Source organism: Prorops nasuta, unplaced genomic scaffold, assembly GCF_024137725.1.
Source record: "Prorops nasuta isolate Cenicafe-Biocafe unplaced genomic scaffold, Cenicafe_Pnas_1.2 PNAS00074, whole genome shotgun sequence".
Classification (NCBI taxonomy): Eukaryota; Metazoa; Arthropoda; class Insecta; order Hymenoptera; family Bethylidae; genus Prorops; species Prorops nasuta.
Window position 1 is genome coordinate 16,056 of NW_027116871.1, and position 16,055 is coordinate 32,110.

The following is a 16,055-nucleotide window of genomic DNA, read 5'->3' on the forward strand; positions in this document are numbered from 1 at the left end:
ACGCGAACGCCTCGCTCGCGAGCCGACCCGTCCAACCAGCGGCTAAGTCCAACGCGGTGCATTGCTTTCGGCCGGCGGACGCGAAAGCCTCGCTCGCGAGCCGACCCGTCCAACCAGCGGCTAAGTCCAACGCGGTGCATTGCTTTCGGCCGGCGGACGCGAACGCCTCGCTCGCGAGCCGACCCGTCCAACCAGCGGCTAAGTCCAACGCGGCGCATTGCTTTCGGCCGTCGGACCCGAACGCCTCGCTCGCGAGCCGACCCGTCCAACCAGCGGCTAAGTCCAACGCGGCGCATTGCTTTTGGCCGGCGGACGCGAACGCCTCGCTCGCGAGCCGACCCGTCCAACCAGCGGCTAAGTCCAACGCGGTGCATTGCTTTCGGCCGGCGGACGCGAACGCCACGCTCGCGAGCCGACCCGTCCAAACAGCGGCTAAGTCCAACGCGGCGCATTGCTTTTGGCCGGCGGACCCGAACGCCTCGCTCGCGAGCCGACCCGTCCAACCAGCGGCTAAGTCCAACGCGGCGCATTGCTTTCGGCCGGCGGACGCAAACGCCTCGCTCGCGAGCCGACCCCTCCAACCAGCGGCTAAGTCCAACGCGGCGCATTGCTTTTGGCCGGCGGACGCGAATGCCTCGCTCGCGAGCCGACCCGTCCAACCAGCGGCTAAGTCCAACGCGGCGCGTTGCTTTTGGCCGGCGGACGCGAACGCCTCGCTCGCGAGCCGACCCCTCCAACCAGCGGCTAAGTCCAACGCGGCGCATTGCTTTCGGCCGTCGGACCCGAACGCCTCGCTCGCGAGCCGACCCGTCCAACCAGCGGCTAAGTCCAACGCGGCGCATTGCTTTCGGCCGTCGGACCCGAACGCCTCGCTCGCGAGCCGACCCGTCCAACCAGCGGCTAAGTCCAACGCGGCGCATTGCTTTTGGCCGGCGGACCCGAACGCCTCGCTCGCGAGCCGACCCGTCCAACCAGCGGCTAAGTCCAACGCGGCGCATTGCTTTTGGCCGGCGGACGCGAACGCCTCGCTCGCGAGCCGACCCGTCCAACCAGCGGCTAAGTCCAACGCGGTGCATTGCTTTCGGCCGGCGGACGCGAACGCCTCGCTCGCGAGCCGACCCGTCCAAACAGCGGCTAAGTCCAACGCGGCGCATTGCTTTCGGCCGTCGGACCCGAACGCCTCGCTCGCGAGCCGACCCCTCCAACCAGCGGCTAAGTCCAACGCGGCGCATTGCTTTTGGCCGGCGGACGCGAACGCCTCGCTCGCGAGCCGACCCGTCCAACCAGCGGCTAAGTCCAACGCGGTGCATTGCTTTCGGCCGGCGGAAGCGAACGCCTCGCTCGCGAGCCGACCCGTCCAACCAGCGGCTAAGTCCAACGTGGCGCATTGCTTTTGGCCGGCGGACCCGAACGCCTCGCTCGCGAGCCGACCCGTCCAACCAGCGGCTAAGTCCAACGCGGCGCATTGCTTTCGGCCGGCGGACGCAAACGCCTCGCTCGCGAGCCGACCCCTCCAACCAGCGGCTAAGTCCAACGCGGCGCATTGCTTTCGGCCGGCGGACGCGAAAGCCTCGCTCGCGAGCCGACCCGTCCAACCAGCGGCTAAGTCCAACGCGGTGCATTGCTTTCGGCCGGCGGACGCGAACGCCTCGCTCGCGAGCCGACCCGTCCAACCAGCGGCTAAGTCCAACGCGGCGCATTGCTTTCGGCCGTCGGATCCGAACGCCTCGCTCGCGAGCCGACCCGTCCAACCAGCGGCTAAGTCCAACGCGGCGCATTGCTTTCGGCCGTCGGACCCGAACGCCTCGCTCGCGAGCCGACCCGTCCAACCAGCGGCTAAGTCCAACGCGGCGCATTGCTTTTGGCCGGCGGACGCGAACGCCTCGCTCGCGAGCCGACCCGTCCAACCAGCGGCTAAGTCCAACGCGGTGCATTGCTTTCGGCCGGCGGACGCGAACGCCTCGCTCGCGAGCCGACCCGTCCAAACAGCGGCTAAGTCCAACGCGGCGCATTGCTTTTGGCCGGCGGACCCGAACGCCTCGCTCGCGAGCCGACCCGTCCAACCAGCGGCTAAGTCCAACGCGGTGCATTGCTTTCGGCCGGCGGACGCGAACGCCTCGCTCGCGAGCCGACCCGTCCAACCAGCGGCTAAGTCCAACGCGGCGCATTGCTTTCGGCCGTCGGACCCGAACGCCTCGCTCGCGAGCCGACTCGTCCAAACAGCGGCTAAGTCCAACGCGGCGCATTGCTTTTGGCCGGCGGACGCGAACGCCTCGCTCGCGAGCCGACCCGTCCAACCAGCGGCTAAGTCCAACGCGGCGCATTGCTTTTGGCCGGCGGACGCGAATGCCTCGCTCGCGAGCCGACCCGTCCAACCAGCGGCTAAGTCCAACGCGGCGCGTTGCTTTTGGCCGGCGGACGCGAACGCCTCGCTCGCGAGCCGACCCCTCCAACCAGCGGCTAAGTCCAACGCGGCGCATTGCTTTCGGCCGTCGGACCCGAACGCCTCGCTCGCGAGCCGACCCGTCCAACCAGCGGCTAAGTCCAACGCGGCGCATTGCTTTTGGCCGGCGGACCCGAACGCTTCGCTCGCGAGCCGACCCGTCCAACCAGCGGCTAAGTCCAACGCGGCGCATTGCTTTCGGCCGTCGGACCCGAACGCCTCGCTCGCGAGCCGACCCGTCCAACCAGCGGCTAAGTCCAACGCGGCGCATTGCTTTTGGCCGGCGGACCCGAACGCCTCGCTCGCGAGCCGACCCGTCCAACCAGCGGCTAAGTCCAACGCGGCGCATTGCTTTCGGCCGTCGGACCCGAACGCCTCGCTCGCGAGCCGACCCGTCCAACCAGCGGCTAAGTCCAACGCGGCGCATTGCTTTTGGCCGGCGGACCCGAACGCCTCGCTCGCGAGCCGACCCGTCCAACCAGCGGCTAAGTCCAACGCGGCGCATTGCTTTCGGCCGGCGGACCCGAACGCCTCGCTCGCGAGCCGACCCGTCCAACCAGCGGCTAAGTCCAACGCGGTGCATTGCTTTCGGCCGGCGGACGCGAACGCCTCGCTCGCGAGCCGACCCGTCCAACCAGCGGCTAAGTCCAACGCGGCGCATTGCTTTCGGCCGTCGGACCCGAACGCCTCGCTCGCGAGCCGACTCGTCCAAACAGCGGCTAAGTCCAACGCGGCGCATTGCTTTTGGCCGGCGGACGCGAACGCCTCGCTCGCGAGCCGACCCGTCCAACCAGCGGCTAAGTCCAACGCGGTGCATTGCTTTTGGCCGGCGGACCCGAACGCTTCGCTCGCGAGCCGACCCGTCCAACCAGCGGCTAAGTCCAACGCGGCGCATTGCTTTCGGCCGTCGGACCCGAACGCCTCGCTCGCGAGCCGACCCGTCCAACCAGCGGCTAAGTCCAACGCGGCGCATTGCTTTTGGCCGGCGGACCCGAACGCCTCGCTCGCGAGCCGACCCGTCCAACCAGCGGCTAAGTCCAACGCGGCGCATTGCTTTCGGCCGTCGGACCCGAACGCCTCGCTCGCGAGCCGACCCGTCCAACCAGCGGCTAAGTCCAACGCGGCGCATTGCTTTTGGCCGGCGGACCCGAACGCCTCGCTCGCGAGCCGACCCGTCCAACCAGCGGCTAAGTCCAACGCGGCGCATTGCTTTCGGCCGTCGGACCCGAACGCCTCGCTCGCGAGCGACCCGTCCAACCAGCGGCTAAGTCCAACGCGGCGCATTGCTTTTGGCCGGCGGACGCGAACGCCTCGCTCGCGAGCCGACCCGTCCAACCAGCGGCTAAGTCCAACGCGGTGCACTGCTTTCGGCCGGCGGACGCGAAAGCCTCGCTCGCGAGCCGACCCGTCCAACCAGCGGCTAAGTCCAACGCGGTGCATTGCTTTCGGCCGGCGGACGCGAACGCCTCGCTCGCGAGCCGACCCGTCCAACCAGCGGCTAAGTCCAACGCGGCGCATTGCTTTCGGCCGTCGGACCCGAACGCCTCGCTCGCGAGCCGACCCGTCCAACCAGCGGCTAAGTCCAACGCGGCGCATTGCTTTTGGCCGGCGGACGCGAACGCCTCGCTCGCGAGCCGACCCGTCCAACCAGCGGCTAAGTCCAACGCGGTGCATTGCTTTCGGCCGGCGGACGCGAACGCCACGCTCGCGAGCCGACCCGTCCAAACAGCGGCTAAGTCCAACGCGGCGCATTGCTTTTGGCCGGCGGACCCGAACGCCTCGCTCGCGAGCCGACCCGTCCAACCAGCGGCTAAGTCCAACGCGGCGCATTGCTTTCGGCCGGCGGACGCAAACGCCTCGCTCGCGAGCCGACCCCTCCAACCAGCGGCTAAGTCCAACGCGGCGCATTGCTTTCGGCCGGCGGACGCGATAGCCTCGCTCGCGAGCCGACCCGTCCAACCAGCGGCTAAGTCCAACGCGGTGCATTGCTTTCGGCCGGCGGACGCGAACGCCTCGCTCGCGAGCCGACCCCTCCAACCAGCGGCTAAGTCCAACGCGGCGCATTGCTTTCGGCCGTCGGACCCGAACGCCTCGCTCGCGAGCCGACCCGTCCAACCAGCGGCTAAGTCCAACGCGGCGCATTGCTTTTGGCCGGCGGACGCGAACGCCTCGCTCGCGAGCCGACCCGTCCAACCAGCGGCTAAGTCCAACGCGGCGCATTGCTTTTGGCCGGCGGACGCGAATGCCTCGCTCGCGAGCCGACCCGTCCAACCAGCGGCTAAGTCCAACGCGGCGCGTTGCTTTTGGCCGGCGGACGCGAACGCCTCGCTCGCGAGCCGACCCCTCCAACCAGCGGCTAAGTCCAACGCGGCGCATTGCTTTCGGCCGTCGGACCCGAACGCCTCGCTCGCGAGCCGACCCGTCCAACCAGCGGCTAAGTCCAACGCGGCGCATTGCTTTCGGCCGTCGGACCCGAACGCCTCGCTCGCGAGCCGACCCGTCCAACCAGCGGCTAAGTCCAACGCGGCGCATTGCTTTTGGCCGGCGGACCCGAACGCCTCGCTCGCGAGCCGACCCGTCCAACCAGCGGCTAAGTCCAACGCGGCGCATTGCTTTCGGCCGTCGGACCCGAACGCCTCGCTCGCGAGCGACCCGTCCAACCAGCGGCTAAGTCCAACGCGGCGCATTGCTTTTGGCCGGCGGACGCGAACGCCTCGCTCGCGAGCCGACCCGTCCAACCAGCGGCTAAGTCCAACGCGGTGCATTGCTTTCGGCCGGCGGACGCGAACGCCTCGCTCGCGAGCCGACCCGTCCAAACAGCGGCTAAGTCCAACGCGGCGCATTGCTTTCGGCCGTCGGACCCGAACGCCTCGCTCGCGAGCCGACCCCTCCAACCAGCGGCTAAGTCCAACGCGGCGCATTGCTTTTGGCCGGCGGACGCGAACGCCTCGCTCGCGAGCCGACCCGTCCAACCAGCGGCTAAGTCCAACGCGGTGCATTGCTTTCGGCCGGCGGAAGCGAACGCCTCGCTCGCGAGCCGACCCGTCCAACCAGCGGCTAAGTCCAACGTGGCGCATTGCTTTTGGCCGGCGGACCCGAACGCCTCGCTCGCGAGCCGACCCGTCCAACCAGCGGCTAAGTCCAACGCGGCGCATTGCTTTCGGCCGGCGGACGCAAACGCCTCGCTCGCGAGCCGACCCCTCCAACCAGCGGCTAAGTCCAACGCGGCGCATTGCTTTCGGCCGGCGGACGCGAAAGCCTCGCTCGCGAGCCGACCCGTCCAACCAGCGGCTAAGTCCAACGCGGTGCATTGCTTTCGGCCGGCGGACGCGAACGCCTCGCTCGCGAGCCGACCCGTCCAACCAGCGGCTAAGTCCAACGCGGCGCATTGCTTTCGGCCGTCGGACCCGAACGCCTCGCTCGCGAGCCGACCCGTCCAACCAGCGGCTAAGTCCAACGCGGCGCATTGCTTTCGGCCGTCGGACCAGAACGCCTCGCTCGCGAGCCGACCCGTCCAACCAGCGGCTAAGTCCAACGCGGCGCATTGCTTTCGGCCGACGGACCCGAACGCCTCGCTCGCGAGCCGACCCCTCCAACCAGCGGCTAAGTCCAACGCGGCGCATTGCTTTCGGCCGGCGGACGCAAACGCCTCGCTCGCGAGCCGACCCCTCCAACCAGCGGCTAAGTCCAACGCGGCGCATTGCTTTCGGCCGGCGGACGCGAAAGCCTCGCTCGCGAGCCGACCCGTCCAACCAGCGGCTAAGTCCAACGCGGCGCATTGCTTTCGGCCGACGGACCCGAACGCCTCGCTCGCGAGCCGACCCCTCCAACCAGCGGCTAAGTCCAACGCGGCGCATTGCTTTCGGCCGGCGGACGCAAACGCCTCGCTCGCGAGCCGACCCCTCCAACCAGCGGCTAAGTCCAACGCGGCGCATTGCTTTCGGCCGGCGGACGCGAAAGCCTCGCTCGCGAGCCGACCCCTCCAACCAGCGGCTAAGTCCAACGCGGCGCATTGCTTTCGGCCGGCGGACGCGAAAGCCTCGCTCGCGAGCCGACCCGTCCAACCAGCGGCTAAGTCCAACGCGGCGCATTGCTTTCGGCCGTCGGACCCGAACGCCTCGCTCGCGAGCCGACCCGTCCAACCAGCGGCTAAGTCCAACGCGGCGCATTGCTTTTGGCCGGCGGACCCGAACGCCTCGCTCGCGAGCCGACCCGTCCAACCAGCGGCTAAGTCCAACGCGGCGCATTGCTTTCGGCCGTCGGACCCGAACGCCTCGCTCGCGAGCCGACCCGTCCAACCAGCGGCTAAGTCCAACGCGGCGCATTGCTTTTGGCCGGCGGACCCGAACGCCTCGCTCGCGAGCCGACCCGTCCAACCAGCGGCTAAGTCCAACGCGGCGCATTGCTTTCGGCCGTCGGACCCGAACGCCTCGCTCGCGAGCGACCCGTCCAACCAGCGGCTAAGTCCAACGCGGCGCATTGCTTTTGGCCGGCGGACGCGAACGCCTCGCTCGCGAGCCGACCCGTCCAACCAGCGGCTAAGTCCAACGCGGTGCATTGCTTTCGGCCGGCGGACGCGAACGCCTCGCTCGCGAGCCGACCCGTCCAACCAGCGGCTAAGTCCAACGCGGCGCATTGCTTTCGGCCGGCGGACGCAAACGCCTCGCTCGCGAGCCGACCCCTCCAACCAGCGGCTAAGTCCAACGCGGCGCATTGCTTTCGGCCGGCGGACGCGAAAGCCTCGCTCGCGAGCCGACCCGTCCAACCAGCGGCTAAGTCCAACGCGGCGCATTGCTTTTGGCCGGCGGACGCGAACGCCTCGCTCGCGAGCCGACCCGTCCAACCAGCGGCTAAGTCCAACGCGGTGCATTGCTTTCGGCCGGCGGACGCGAACGCCTCGCTCGCGAGCCGACCCGTCCAAACAGCGGCTAAGTCCAACGCGGCGCATTGCTTTTGGCCGGCGGACCCGAACGCCTCGCTCGCGAGCCGACCCGTCCAACCAGCGGCTAAGTCCAACGCGGTGCATTGCTTTCGGCCGGCGGACGCGAACGCCTCGCTCGCGAGCCGACCCGTCCAAACAGCGGCTAAGTCCAACGCGGCGCATTGCTTTCGGCCGGCGGACGCGAAAGCCTCGCTCGCGAGCCGACCCGTCCAACCAGCGGCTAAGTCCAACGCGGCGCATTGCTTTCGGCCGACGGACCCGAACGCCTCGCTCGCGAGCCGACCCCTCCAACCAGCGGCTAAGTCCAACGCGGCGCATTGCTTTTGGCCGGCGGACGCGAATGCCTCGCTCGCGAGCCGACCCGTCCAACCAGCGGCTAAGTCCAACGCGGCGCGTTGCTTTTGGCCGGCGGACGCGAACGCCTCGCTCGCGAGCCGACCCCTCCAACCAGCGGCTAAGTCCAACGCGGCGCATTGCTTTCGGCCGTCGGACCCGAACGCCTCGCTCGCGAGCCGACCCGTCCAACCAGCGGCTAAGTCCAACGCGGCGCATTGCTTTCGGCCGTCGGACCCGAACGCCTCGCTCGCGAGCCGACCCGTCCAACCAGCGGCTAAGTCCAACGCGGCGCATTGCTTTTGGCCGGCGGACCCGAACGCTTCGCTCGCGAGCCGACCCGTCCAACCAGCGGCTAAGTCCAACGCGGCGCATTGCTTTCGGCCGTCGGACCCGAACGCCTCGCTCGCGAGCCGACCCGTCCAACCAGCGGCTAAGTCCAACGCGGCGCATTGCTTTTGGCCGGCGGACCCGAACGCCTCGCTCGCGAGCCGACCCGTCCAACCAGCGGCTAAGTCCAACGCGGCGCATTGCTTTTGGCCGGCGGACCCGAACGCTTCGCTCGCGAGCCGACCCGTCCAACCAGCGGCTAAGTCCAACGCGGCGCATTGCTTTTGGCCGGCGGACCCGAACGCCTCGCTCGCGAGCCGACCCGTCCAACCAGCGGCTAAGTCCAACGCGGCGCATTGCTTTCGGCCGTCGGACCCGAACGCCTCGCTCGCGAGCGACCCGTCCAACCAGCGGCTAAGTCCAACGCGGCGCATTGCTTTTGGCCGGCGGACGCGAACGCCTCGCTCGCGAGCCGACCCGTCCAACCAGCGGCTAAGTCCAACGCGGTGCATTGCTTTCGGCCGGCGGACGCAAACGCCTCGCTCGCGAGCCGACCCCTCCAACCAGCGGCTAAGTCCAACGCGGCGCATTGCTTTCGGCCGGCGGACGCAAACGCCTCGCTCGCGAGCCGACCCCTCCAACCAGCGGCTAAGTCCAACGCGGCGCATTGCTTTCGGCCGGCGGACGCGAAAGCCTCGCTCGCGAGCCGACCCGTCCAACCAGCGGCTAAGTCCAACGCGGCGCATTGCTTTTGGCCGGCGGACGCGAACGCCTCGCTCGCGAGCCGACCCGTCCAACCAGCGGCTAAGTCCAACGCGGTGCATTGCTTTCGGCCGGCGGACGCGAACGCCTCGCTCGCGAGCCGACCCGTCCAAACAGCGGCTAAGTCCAACGCGGCGCATTGCTTTTGGCCGGCGGACCCGAACGCCTCGCTCGCGAGCCGACCCGTCCAACCAGCGGCTAAGTCCAACGCGGCGCATTGCTTTTGGCCGGCAGACCCGAACGCCTCGCTCGCGAGCCGACCCGTCCAACCAGCGGCTAAGTCCAACGCGGCGCATTGCTTTTGGCCGGCGGACGCGAACGCCTCGCTCGCGAGCCGACCCGTCCAACCAGCGGCTAAGTCCAACGCGGTGCATTGCTTTCGGCCGGCGGACGCAAACGCCTCGCTCGCGAGCCGACCCCTCCAACCAGCGGCTAAGTCCAACGCGGCGCATTGCTTTCGGCCGGCGGACGCAAACGCCTCGCTCGCGAGCCGACCCCTCCAACCAGCGGCTAAGTCCAACGCGGCGCATTGCTTTCGGCCGGCGGACGCGAAAGCCTCGCTCGCGAGCCGACCCGTCCAACCAGCGGCTAAGTCCAACGCGGCGCATTGCTTTCGGCCGACGGACCCGAACGCCTCGCTCGCGAGCCGACCCCTCCAACCAGCGGCTAAGTCCAACGCGGCGCATTGCTTTCGGCCGGCGGACGCGAAAGCCTCGCTCGCGAGCCGACCCGTCCAACCAGCGGCTAAGTCCAACGCGGCGCATTGCTTTCGGCCGGCGGACGCAAACGCCTCGCTCGCGAGCCGACCCCTCCAACCAGCGGCTAAGTCCAACGCGGCGCATTGCTTTCGGCCGGCGGACGCGAAAGCCTCGCTCGCGAGCCGACCCGTCCAACCAGCGGCTAAGTCCAACGCGGCGCATTGCTTTTGGCCGGCGGACGCGAACGCCTCGCTCGCGAGCCGACCCGTCCAACCAGCGGCTAAGTCCAACGCGGTGCATTGCTTTCGGCCGGCGGACGCGAACGCCTCGCTCGCGAGCCGACCCGTCCAAACAGCGGCTAAGTCCAACGCGGCGCATTGCTTTTGGCCGGCGGACCCGAACGCCTCGCTCGCGAGCCGACCCGTCCAACCAGCGGCTAAGTCCAACGCGGTGCATTGCTTTCGGCCGGCGGACGCGAACGCCTCGCTCGCGAGCCGACCCGTCCAAACAGCGGCTAAGTCCAACGCGGCGCATTGCTTTCGGCCGGCGGACGCGAAAGCCTCGCTCGCGAGCCGACCCGTCCAACCAGCGGCTAAGTCCAACGCGGCGCATTGCTTTCGGCCGACGGACCCGAACGCCTCGCTCGCGAGCCGACCCCTCCAACCAGCGGCTAAGTCCAACGCGGCGCATTGCTTTCGGCCGGCGGACGCGAAAGCCTCGCTCGCGAGCCGACCCGTCCAACCAGCGGCTAAGTCCAACGCGGCGCATTGCTTTCGGCCGGCGGACGCAAACGCCTCGCTCGCGAGCCGACCCCTCCAACCAGCGGCTAAGTCCAACGCGGCGCATTGCTTTCGGCCGGCGGACGCGAAAGCCTCGCTCGCGAGCCGACCCGTCCAACCAGCGGCTAAGTCCAACGCGGCGCATTGCTTTTGGCCGGCGGACGCGAACGCCTCGCTCGCGAGCCGACCCGTCCAACCAGCGGCTAAGTCCAACGCGGTGCATTGCTTTCGGCCGGCGGACGCGAACGCCTCGCTCGCGAGCCGACCCGTCCAAACAGCGGCTAAGTCCAACGCGGCGCATTGCTTTTGGCCGGCGGACCCGAACGCCTCGCTCGCGAGCCGACCCGTCCAACCAGCGGCTAAGTCCAACGCGGCGCATTGCTTTTGGCCGGCAGACCCGAACGCCTCGCTCGCGAGCCGACCCGTCCAACCAGCGGCTAAGTCCAACGCGGCGCATTGCTTTCGGCCGTCGGACCCGAACGCCTCGCTCGCGAGCCGACTCGTCCAAACAGCGGCTAAGTCCAACGCGGCGCATTGCTTTTGGCCGGCGGACGCGAACGCCTCGCTCGCGAGCCGACCCGTCCAACCAGCGGCTAAGTCCAACGCGGCGCATTGCTTTTGGCCGGCGGACGCGAACGCCTCGCTCGCGAGCCGACCCGTCCAACCAGCGGCTAAGTCCAACGCGGTGCATTGCTTTCGGCCGGCGGACGCGAACGCCTCGCTCGCGAGCCGACCCGTCCAACCAGCGGCTAAGTCCAACGCGGCGCATTGCTTTTGGCCGGCGGACGCGAACGCCTCGCTCGCGAGCCGACCCGTCCAACCAGCGGCTAAGTCCAACGCGGTGCATTGCTTTCGGCCGGCGGACGCGAACGCCTCGCTCGCGAGCCGACCCGTCCAAACAGCGGCTAAGTCCAACGCGGCGCATTGCTTTTGGCCGGCGGACCCGAACGCCTCGCTCGCGAGCCGACCCGTCCAACCAGCGGCTAAGTCCAACGCGGCGCATTGCTTTTGGCCGGCGGACGCGAACGCCTCGCTCGCGAGCCGACCCGTCCAACCAGCGGCTAAGTCCAACGCGGTGCATTGCTTTCGGCCGGCGGACGCGAACGCCTCGCTCGCGAGCCGACCCGTCCAAACAGCGGCTAAGTCCAACGCGGCGCATTGCTTTTGGCCGGCGGACCCGAACGCCTCGCTCGCGAGCCGACCCGTCCAACCAGCGGCTAAGTCCAACGCGGCGCATTGCTTTTGGCCGGCAGACCCGAACGCCTCGCTCGCGAGCCGACCCGTCCAACCAGCGGCTAAGTCCAACGCGGCGCATTGCTTTCGGCCGTCGGACCCGAACGCCTCGCTCGCGAGCCGACTCGTCCAAACAGCGGCTAAGTCCAACGCGGCGCATTGCTTTTGGCCGGCGGACGCGAACGCCTCGCTCGCGAGCCGACCCGTCCAACCAGCGGCTAAGTCCAACGCGGTGCATTGCTTTCGGCCGGCGGACGCGAACGCCTCGCTCGCGAGCCGACCCGTCCAAACAGCGGCTAAGTCCAACGCGGCGCATTGCTTTCGGCCGGCGGACGCGAAAGCCTCGCTCGCGAGCCGACCCGTCCAACCAGCGGCTAAGTCCAACGCGGCGCATTGCTTTCGGCCGACGGACCCGAACGCCTCGCTCGCGAGCCGACCCCTCCAACCAGCGGCTAAGTCCAACGCGGCGCATTGCTTTCGGCCGGCGGACGCGAAAGCCTCGCTCGCGAGCCGACCCGTCCAACCAGCGGCTAAGTCCAACGCGGCGCATTGCTTTCGGCCGGCGGACGCAAACGCCTCGCTCGCGAGCCGACCCCTCCAACCAGCGGCTAAGTCCAACGCGGCGCATTGCTTTCGGCCGGCGGACGCGAAAGCCTCGCTCGCGAGCCGACCCGTCCAACCAGCGGCTAAGTCCAACGCGGCGCATTGCTTTTGGCCGGCGGACGCGAACGCCTCGCTCGCGAGCCGACCCGTCCAACCAGCGGCTAAGTCCAACGCGGTGCATTGCTTTCGGCCGGCGGACGCGAACGCCTCGCTCGCGAGCCGACCCGTCCAAACAGCGGCTAAGTCCAACGCGGCGCATTGCTTTTGGCCGGCGGACCCGAACGCCTCGCTCGCGAGCCGACCCGTCCAACCAGCGGCTAAGTCCAACGCGGCGCATTGCTTTTGGCCGGCAGACCCGAACGCCTCGCTCGCGAGCCGACCCGTCCAACCAGCGGCTAAGTCCAACGCGGCGCATTGCTTTCGGCCGTCGGACCCGAACGCCTCGCTCGCGAGCCGACTCGTCCAAACAGCGGCTAAGTCCAACGCGGCGCATTGCTTTTGGCCGGCGGACGCGAACGCCTCGCTCGCGAGCCGACCCGTCCAACCAGCGGCTAAGTCCAACGCGGCGCATTGCTTTTGGCCGGCGGACGCGAATGCCTCGCTCGCGAGCCGACCCGTCCAACCAGCGGCTAAGTCCAACGCGGCGCGTTGCTTTTGGCCGGCGGACGCGAACGCCTCGCTCGCGAGCCGACCCCTCCAACCAGCGGCTAAGTCCAACGCGGCGCATTGCTTTTGGCCGGCGGACGCGAACGCCTCGCTCGCGAGCCGACCCGTCCAACCAGCGGCTAAGTCCAACGCGGCGCATTGCTTTCGGCCGGCGGACGCGAAAGCCTCGCTCGCGAGCCGACCCGTCCAAACAGCGGCTAAGTCCAACGCGGCGCATTGCTTTTGGCCGGCGGACCCGAACGCCTCGCTCGCGAGCCGACCCGTCCAACCAGCGGCTAAGTCCAACGCGGCGCATTGCTTTCGGCCGGCGGACGCGAACGCCTCGCTCGCGAGCCGACCCCTCCAACCAGCGGCTAAGTCCAACGCGGCGCATTGCTTTTGGCCGGCGGACGCGAACGCCTCGCTCGCGAGCCGACCCGTCCAACCAGCGGCTAAGTCCAACGCGGTGCATTGCTTTCGGCCGGCGGACGCGAACGCCTCGCTCGCGAGCCGACCCGTCCAAACAGCGGCTAAGTCCAACGCGGCGCATTGCTTTTGGCCGGCGGACCCGAACGCCTCGCTCGCGAGCCGACCCGTCCAACCAGCGGCTAAGTCCAACGCGGCGCATTGCTTTCGGCCGTCGGACCCGAACGCCTCGCTCGCGAGCCGACTCGTCCAAACAGCGGCTAAGTCCAACGCGGCGCATTGCTTTTGGCCGGCGGACGCGAACGCCTCGCTCGCGAGCCGACCCGTCCAACCAGCGGCTAAGTCCAACGCGGCGCATTGCTTTCGGCCGGCGGACGCGAAAGCCTCGCTCGCGAGCCGACCCGTCCAACCAGCGGCTAAGTCCAACGCGGCGCATTGCTTTCGGCCGGCGGACGCAAACGCCTCGCTCGCGAGCCGACCCCTCCAACCAGCGGCTAAGTCCAACGCGGCGCATTGCTTTCAGCCGGCGGACGCGAAAGCCTCGCTCGCGAGCCGACCCGTCCAACCAGCGGCTAAGTCCAACGCGGCGCATTGCTTTTGGCCGGCGGACGCGAACGCCTCGCTCGCGAGCCGACCCGTCCAACCAGCGGCTAAGTCCAACGCGGTGCATTGCTTTCGGCCGGCGGACGCGAACGCCTCGCTCGCGAGCCGACCCGTCCAAACAGCGGCTAAGTCCAACGCGGCGCATTGCTTTTGGCCGGCGGACCCGAACGCCTCGCTCGCGAGCCGACCCGTCCAACCAGCGGCTAAGTCCAACGCGGCGCATTGCTTTCGGCCGTCGGACCCGAACGCCTCGCTCGCGAGCCGACCCGTCCAACCAGCGGCTAAGTCCAACGCGGCGCATTGCTTTTGGCCGGCGGACCCGAACGCTTCGCTCGCGAGCCGACCCGTCCAACCAGCGGCTAAGTCCAACGCGGCGCATTGCTTTCGGCCGTCGGACCCGAACGCCTCGCTCGCGAGCCGACCCGTCCAACCAGCGGCTAAGTCCAACGCGGCGCATTGCTTTTGGCCGGCGGACCCGAACGCCTCGCTCGCGAGCCGACCCCTCCAACCAGCGGCTAAGTCCAACGCGGCGCATTGCTTTCGGCCGGCGGACGCGAAAGCCTCGCTCGCGAGCCGACCCGTCCAACCAGCGGCTAAGTCCAACGCGGCGCATTGCTTTCGGCCGACGGACCCGAACGCCTCGCTCGCGAGCCGACCCCTCCAACCAGCGGCTAAGTCCAACGCGGCGCATTGCTTTCGGCCGGCGGACGCAAACGCCTCGCTCGCGAGCCGACCCCTCCAACCAGCGGCTAAGTCCAACGCGGCGCATTGCTTTCGGCCGGCGGACGCGAAAGCCTCGCTCGCGAGCCGACCCGTCCAACCAGCGGCTAAGTCCAACGCGGCGCATTGCTTTCGGCCGACGGACCCGAACGCCTCGCTCGCGAGCCGACCCGTCCAAACAGCGGCTAAGTCCAACGCGGCGCATTGCTTTCGGCCGGCGGACGCGAAAGCCTCGCTCGCGAGCCGACCCGTCCAACCAGCGGCTAAGTCCAACGCGGCGCATTGCTTTCGGCCGGCGGACGCAAACGCCTCGCTCGCGAGCCGACCCCTCCAACCAGCGGCTAAGTCCAACGCGGCGCATTGCTTTCGGCCGGCGGACGCGAAAGCCTCGCTCGCGAGCCGACCCGTCCAACCAGCGGCTAAGTCCAACGCGGCGCATTGCTTTTGGCCGGCGGACGCGAACGCCTCGCTCGCGAGCCGACCCGTCCAACCAGCGGCTAAGTCCAACGCGGTGCATTGCTTTCGGCCGGCGGACGCGAACGCCTCGCTCGCGAGCCGACCCGTCCAAACAGCGGCTAAGTCCAACGCGGCGCATTGCTTTTGGCCGGCGGACCCGAACGCCTCGCTCGCGAGCCGACCCGTCCAACCAGCGGCTAAGTCCAACGCGGCGCATTGCTTTTGGCCGGCAGACCCGAACGCCTCGCTCGCGAGCCGACCCCTCCAACCAGCGGCTAAGTCCAACGCGGCGCATTGCTTTCGGCCGGCGGACGCGAAAGCCTCGCTCGCGAGCCGACCCGTCCAACCAGCGGCTAAGTCCAACGCGGCGCATTGCTTTCGGCCGGCGGACGCAAACGCCTCGCTCGCGAGCCGACCCCTCCAACCAGCGGCTAAGTCCAACGCGGCGCATTGCTTTCGGCCGGCGGACGCGAAAGCCTCGCTCGCGAGCCGACCCGTCCAACCAGCGGCTAAGTCCAACGCGGCGCATTGCTTTTGGCCGGCAGACCCGAACGCCTCGCTCGCGAGCCGACCCGTCCAACCAGCGGCTAAGTCCAACGCGGCGCATTGCTTTTGGCCGGCAGACCCGAACGCCTCGCTCGCGAGCCGACCCGTCCAACCAGCGGCTAAGTCCAACGCGGCGCATTGCTTTTGGCCGGCGGACGCGAACGCCTCGCTCGCGAGCCGACCCGTCCAACCAGCGGCTAAGTCCAACGCGGTGCATTGCTTTCGGCCGGCGGACGCAAACGCCTCGCTCGCGAGCCGACCCCTCCAACCAGCGGCTAAGTCCAACGCGGCGCATTGCTTTCGGCCGGCGGACGCAAACGCCTCGCTCGCGAGCCGACCCCTCCAACCAGCGGCTAAGTCCAACGCGGCGCATTGCTTTCGGCCGGCGGACGCGAAAGCCTCGCTCGCGAGCCGACCCGTCCAACCAGCGGCTAAGTCCAACGCGGCGCATTGCTTTCGGCCGACGGACCCGAACGCCTCGCTCGCGAGCCGACCCCTCCAACCAGCGGCTAAGTCCAACGCGGCGCATTGCTTTC